Below are 6,770 nucleotides of genomic sequence, written 5' to 3' on the forward strand. Positions count from 1 at the left end.
GATCCATTTACAAATACATGCTGAGTTGCATATCTCACATGAGCAGCAACAACATGATTAAAAGCAACAATATTCTCGTGTCCAAATGAAATGACAAGTATAAAATCAGACGAGATTCCACTACGACGTGGTCGTATCTGCCGGATTATTCATTGAGTACTTTTGTGAGGTATTTCCATCTTCTGGTGAACCAAAAAACTGCATTCCAGCAAAGCCAATTTCCATATTTTCCTCTGCTGAAGACGTACGTTGACTCAGATCTGTGTGGACTTGAACCTTTCTGTTTTGATAGCTTCTTCTTTACATTTCAGAAGTTATTATACTGTTCAAAACTTTCAAAAACCAAATTGTGCAATTTAGAAGAAATTAGCTCTACCTTGATCCATACAGCCATTAATGAATACATATCAATTCATGTACCAGTAAGTACTTGGATACTGAGTACATGCAGTATTCTCGCTAGAACTTTGATGGAGTATTTTTTTTCTTGTGTTACTTCTATTACACTTCCCTTCGCGTGGATGTGATAAAAGAAAATACAGCCACATTTTTAAAGACTTAATTATCACGAATGGAGAAGAAACATCTAATATATGCTCGTCTGACCATCACACCTTTATGGCTGAGTAATTTATACAGCAAATGTCCAACAAAATCATGCTGACCAGAATTAGACAACTTCTATTTTATTTCAAATGCTTATTTGATCACATGATTACACATAAACCCCCCCCCCCCCCCATCACATTTGCATTCCTGCAGCTGTACTTTAATGGCTCGACAGAAAAGATGGACGACCTGAATTAAAACATCGTGACTCAAATACCTTCGATGGGGTCATCAGTTTCAATACCAAGCGTGAAATATTTAAATGGTCAAAACCGTCCTGTGTCTGTTACCTCGTGCTATAGAATGGCACGATTGGCTCTCTTGAAGCGATCGCGGGTGAGTATTTCTTGTATTTTTAGTGATTTTAGTCCCTCTTCATCCCACTGGATATTGATCATTTTGATACAAGTGTAAGATATCATTCGAAAGGTTAGACAGGTTCTAACACTGTCAGTGAACTTGGGACGTGTTGGAGACTTGGACCAAGTCACACGTCTGGATATATGAGCCCCTTGAATATCTCAGCTCTAGAGGATTGAGTCTCCCCCGATAGACTCTCAACAGTTGCGTTCCAGTCATCACAAGAGGAAATATTATTATATAAAAAGATTTATATGAAAACACAAGAGTATCCAGTGTGTACTCCCTAAAAGAAAGAAGCAGTATCTGACTGTAGTATTTGCTCTCATTGGCCCAGTTGGGTTTAATTCTAGCCCCGTCACTTTGGTGCCTAAATTAGAGGTTTTCAATATATTTGACATAATGAGAGTTTCAGACATCTCCGTCCTAATGGTACTGCCAAGCTGCCAGCAGGGCATCGGTGGAGGGGAGGGTGGGGGTGGGGGTGGGGGTGGGGGGGTCTAGTATTAGGCGTATCCATAGACAGCACATTGCTCATTTCCTTTAAACGCCCCTCCTCCCCAACAGAGCAGGCAGAGCGCTCTGTCAACCTCCTCCAAAAGCCCCTCATTAGAAAATCCGCAGAGCAGACAAAGCTACTTGAAACGGCACAATAGTGACTCCCCACATGGTGATTTGAAAGAGCAGAGAGAGAGAAAAGCCAGGTCATGTTTTACTCCTCTGAACCCTTCTGTCCTCAATTCATCCATTTATCCATCCTGTTCGGTAGCATCGTCCAGCATGTTTTAAACTCCCGCATGCTAACACAGGAACTATGATACGGTCACTACATTCTCCACATGATAGAGAGAACAATGGAGATGATGGATTACGGTGGAAAAGAGTCAGAGCTTAAAAAAAACACGTGACGATGACACGTCGGTGACTCAGCAGAAGTTTGGGAAGATGACGATGATTCAGGTTTTTAAGGAAGAACAAGCTTCTCCTCTAAAGACTTATCACATGACGTCATCCGCTGTTGCTCATCATGGTTTTCCTGCTGGGGCTTCAGGTGATTAGACTCCCCCAGAAAAGCCTCTCAAAAGTTGTTTTTTTTTCTTTTTTTTTCTGGCAGATAAGCTTCCATGGTAACTGAGTGATGAGTCGTTGTTGAACGTTATTCCTGCAGAGGTCTAGTTCCCCTCCTTGCTCCACTGGCACGAGTCATGCTGCAGTCACAGACCAGATGCAGCAAAATGATTTCACATGTACGAAAAAAAAAAAAAACCCAACTCATTTTGGATTATTGAATCTTTCTAAAGAACTTATTCCAATCAGCACTTTTACTTGATAAATATTTGAAAATTTTTTGAGTCCCAGATCACGTGATCAAATTCCCTTCAAGTTATGCTGATGCAGTGAAACATACGTCGAATTGAAGAAGAAAAAATAGATGAAATAAAAATCCTATTGTTTTAAAAGTTCCATCTTGTTTACTTTTTTGAAAGAGGGGAAAAAAAGCCAAAATAGGCACAAAGGGGTTAAATAAGTACATACTTGAATGTGCTGGAGCTCCTTTTGAATTAAAATACCTCTAAAAGTAAAGTTCAAGCCATGTTGTGTAGAAAAATAAAATAAAAAGAAAGGAAATTCAAAAAGCTCGAAAAAAATCAGACGGTGGCACAAAAGGTTAGCAGTGGTTGATGTTTAGATGGAAAAAAACAAAACCAAAAGTTCAGTTTACGTCTTTGACTCTGGTGCAGGTCAGGTGATCGAAACACTGGGAAGTCTTGTGCGTATGTACTGCAACGCTTTTACTCTTTTTGTCGTTCAAGTCAGTTCCAGCATGCTTGTATAAATCTCAGAGCAGCTGTGTGTTGGCGGCTCCTCGCTCAAGGTCACGCAGACGGTCAATCACCCCCTGTACTCAGATGTAGCGGTTAGCGAGGGGCTAACTGATGGCTCGCCAGCACCGAGTCCTCCTCCGAACTAATGCTGCTGCTGCGGCGACTAGCACGGACAGCAGAGCTGATGATCAGTGATTGATTGGTTTGGACTGCTGGGATGAAGGCGTTCTCACTGCCTCATCCTCGCATCATTTCATGAGGTTGGATTAAAACAAATTAGAAGAGACGGTAATTAAACTCATGGGGATGATTGAGATTTTTCTGTCTCATTACAGTTACCAATCAAACAGTGACGTCGTTATAATCTGCACATGTGGGTAGAAAAATCACGCACTCGGACATTTTATGTGATGACTTATCATTTTAAGGCAATTCATATTTGTGTGGGAGACAAGAATGCCAACATCTTTTATGTTTTTAATGTATTGATATAGTGGATTCAGGCAGAGACCACCAACGCCTTTAGTCTCCTATGAGGAGCGACGACGTGGCACAGGTGATGTGCAGCAAAGCAAAAGTTACATCACGAGTGGTGTAACACATTGGCTTTCTGATTGTGATTGTGTAAAATGCAATGAGGTACTTTTTAAAAAGCCATTCATATCCAAATCTACCTGGAAAGCCTCTGACATACAGTATTTGGCAATCACTTCCTACGCCTTCAGGTTCTTCCGGTAAAATTGGATAAATTTGTCACCGTCCAGGAAAACCTTTATTTTTCCTCCTCTGTTTCCAAAAGAAGCATGAAAATGAAAACAAATGACAAATAAATGGATCAATAACTTCTGAAAATGATGAGGATGTTGCAGCGGGTCTAAAAGGGAGAACAATCCATAAGTTGCATCAAGTCGAATGTGTTCTACTTGACGTTTCTGGAGTCATAAACCCGACTGGTCAGTACAACAATGAACAACAGCCTTTAATTTGGTGCCCCAGTGATTTCCACACTGCTACACGACTGAAATACTTCAAACAGAAGCTTGGTTTAAGTTGAATCTTACTATGACAGATTTATTTATGAGCGACTCCAGTCTGTTGCCTCCTCCTTGTGAAGCTCTGCTTGGCTTCACAGTCGCTCTGAGGTCCCACTGTGTTCCTGGATGCCCACCTGTCTCTCAGTGGCTCGACCACTCCGGGCCTGTCTGCCAGCTTGTGGACATCTGTTTACTTCCTCCTCCATCAGTCGCCATGGCTGCAAACACCCCCTCCAACACCACCACCAGCACCAGTCCCCCTCCCCTATAGCTGGACGTCCTTCTCCGCCCCTCTCTCGTGTTTCCCCCAGACACCAGCTGTGAACCACTTATGCTTATCCTGCAGTCCACCTCGTCCAGCCTTGTCATATCAACAGCCAGCGCAGCACTCTCTGAGACGCTCACTCTACTCTGCTGTGCCTACTGCCATGAATATGGACTCAATGAACCCTGAGGACGTGCCTGTTCTGGTTTATAAAAAATAAATTAGCGACTACGACCGATCATTGTGTCTGTTTGCTGTCTTGCAGAAAGTACATCCAACAGTGTTTTTCACCTCTTGGGCTGATTTACATGTTATGACCTTTTGATGTCAGTATGGAAATAGACCTGATTGCTCCACGTTGCCTCGGAAACGCTGGGGGACCTGACAACAACATAGGCTGAAATATATTTGGGTTTTAAACTCAGTCCTAATATCCACATGTTTTCAAATTGCATGGAATTAACAGTAGAAGAAAATATGTTGAGATTTGGTCATTTTGAATGATTGCAGCATGTCAAACCCTTTTATTCAGGTGGTAAAACACGGTTAGTTATCAAATGTGTCTAAATGTATTTCAGATGTACTGAACATATTTAAACCCGATGCAGAATATGAGTTGTAGCTTTAAGACCTGATTTCATTTTTGGATTTTTTTTTTTTTCATGGATTAATAGGATGGCAAAAGAAAGTCATGGCGCGTGGAAACCACAGATCTAAGTTTTTGTTTCTGCTTTTGATTTCACGTTTCTATCTGCGGCAGAGAAATAAAGGTTTTAGAGGACATTCATAATTCTAGGAAGTTTTCCCGGAATACCCTCCAGCTTTATGTGGTGATTGTGTATTGATTTGTCATTTTTAGGTCTAGCTGGGAAAATATAATTCCTCTTAACTTTGCATTTAGGGATCTCAAGTATTTGTTGGAGCGATGCATGAGAGAGCTCTAATCAAACCAAGTCAGACAGTAAAAACATTTTACAGCTGATTTCGTCACGGGACAAGGAATGTGAAACTTGATGAGTGCATGTTAACTTCTGGCGTGAGTAACTGTGTGACATAGCAACCAGCTGAGAGCCAAATAGCCAAATTTGCTCTTCTTACCATATGCCCACGAACTAATAAACCACCTCCCGCATGGACTCTTTCTTCCCTTTCCCCCCCTTTCAGACTGCAGGCAGTGGGCACAGCCCTTGGGGAGCTCACCGAGGGAGGTGTGGAGCAGCCAGCGATCAGAGTGAATTAGAGTTATGCGTGACATGCAAAGGAGAGGCTCCAGAATGTGACAACAGCTGAGTTTAAAAGTGAAGCTTTTCCGCCTGAGGGGAGAGGAATAGTCGACAAAGACAGAGCAGCCTGCTGCGTAAGGAGTCGTTTCCTTTTGTTGGCTCTTTAAAAGCATAGGTTTTCTTTTCTTTTTTTTTCTTTTTTTTTAAGCAGTGGAGTATTCACTGACGTCTTTGGTGTCAAAGTAGAACAATTAATTAATAAACATGTTTGTTTCCCTCAATCTCAGGCCTGGTTAATATTCTCATCCCCTGCCAGTTGATCCCAGTAATGGAGAAAATGGATTTGTGCAAGTCAGCTGCCTAGCACAAGTGTATGCTGTATACAACGACACCATCTTGAAATAAGACGCTATATAACTTCATCATCTCAAAACAAGATCGTATTTAACTGTATTAACTGAAAATAAGACACTATGTATCGTATATTCTTAAAATGAGATGGCATCTAACTGTGCTATGTTAAAATAAGTTAGAATTGAAATTATTATCTTCAGATAAGACAGCAACTTTATCATGATTTGGGCCATTTTATCGAGCCAAAATGCGGCAACTCTCTCCCAGAAACTATTGTTTTTGACTCTCGTTCTTATTCCTTAAAAGTAGAGATAGCAGCACTGTCTTAAAATAACAGATTTTTACATGAGAACAAGAAGATACACTCTGATGGAGACTTAAAGAGCAAAGGCGAAGGCTATAAGAAAGGCTAGAAATCAACATTCAGGACAAGAATATCTGTCCACGTGAAGCACAATTTACACAACGACAGAACCGAAAGAGCAAATGTGTCTTATCCTTCAGTTGGATTCATTTTTCAGTTCAAATTGAAAACATTTTTGTCACATTTGTGCTGTAGACATTGAAACAGAATCAATCAGTTTTCCAAAGATGGATTGTTTTGGGGCGACAGCGCAATTTTTGTTTGTCCAGGCTGCTTAAGTATTATGGAACCTTATACACACACATTTGCACTGTGGCCCACTTTTCAGGCCCAGAAGTCATTACTCTTCCTTGAATTTCACAACAATGGAGTTGTTCTCTTACATGATGTTTAGCTTGATTTTAAAACGTGATGTTCGGGGAGTATCATGTGACACCCCTGCAGCCTCGCTACTCACCTTACCCCGTGCATGAGGAAGCCCGCTGAGCCTCCGTTGCTTTCGTCGATACTTCATTACAACAAAAACGACAAGTCTATTTTATTTATCGTAGCCACAAGGTTGAGAGCTTCACATCCAAATCTGGTAATCTGAAACACTGTCCAACGTGTTCTTTGCAGAAGCGTTGTCTTGGTTTCTTGTGACCGTCGACTCTCTAAACTGAAGCTGAAAACCTTATTATGTGGTGCCTCTATCATGTCCCAAAATGTAACACAAAACCCGCTTGATTATATAAA

This window comes from Aulostomus chinensis, chromosome 15 (assembly GCF_037954235.1).
Source record: "Aulostomus chinensis isolate RoL2024-O1b breed Wild chromosome 15, RoL_Achi_v1.0, whole genome shotgun sequence".
NCBI lineage: Eukaryota > Metazoa > Chordata > Actinopteri > Syngnathiformes > Aulostomidae > Aulostomus > Aulostomus chinensis.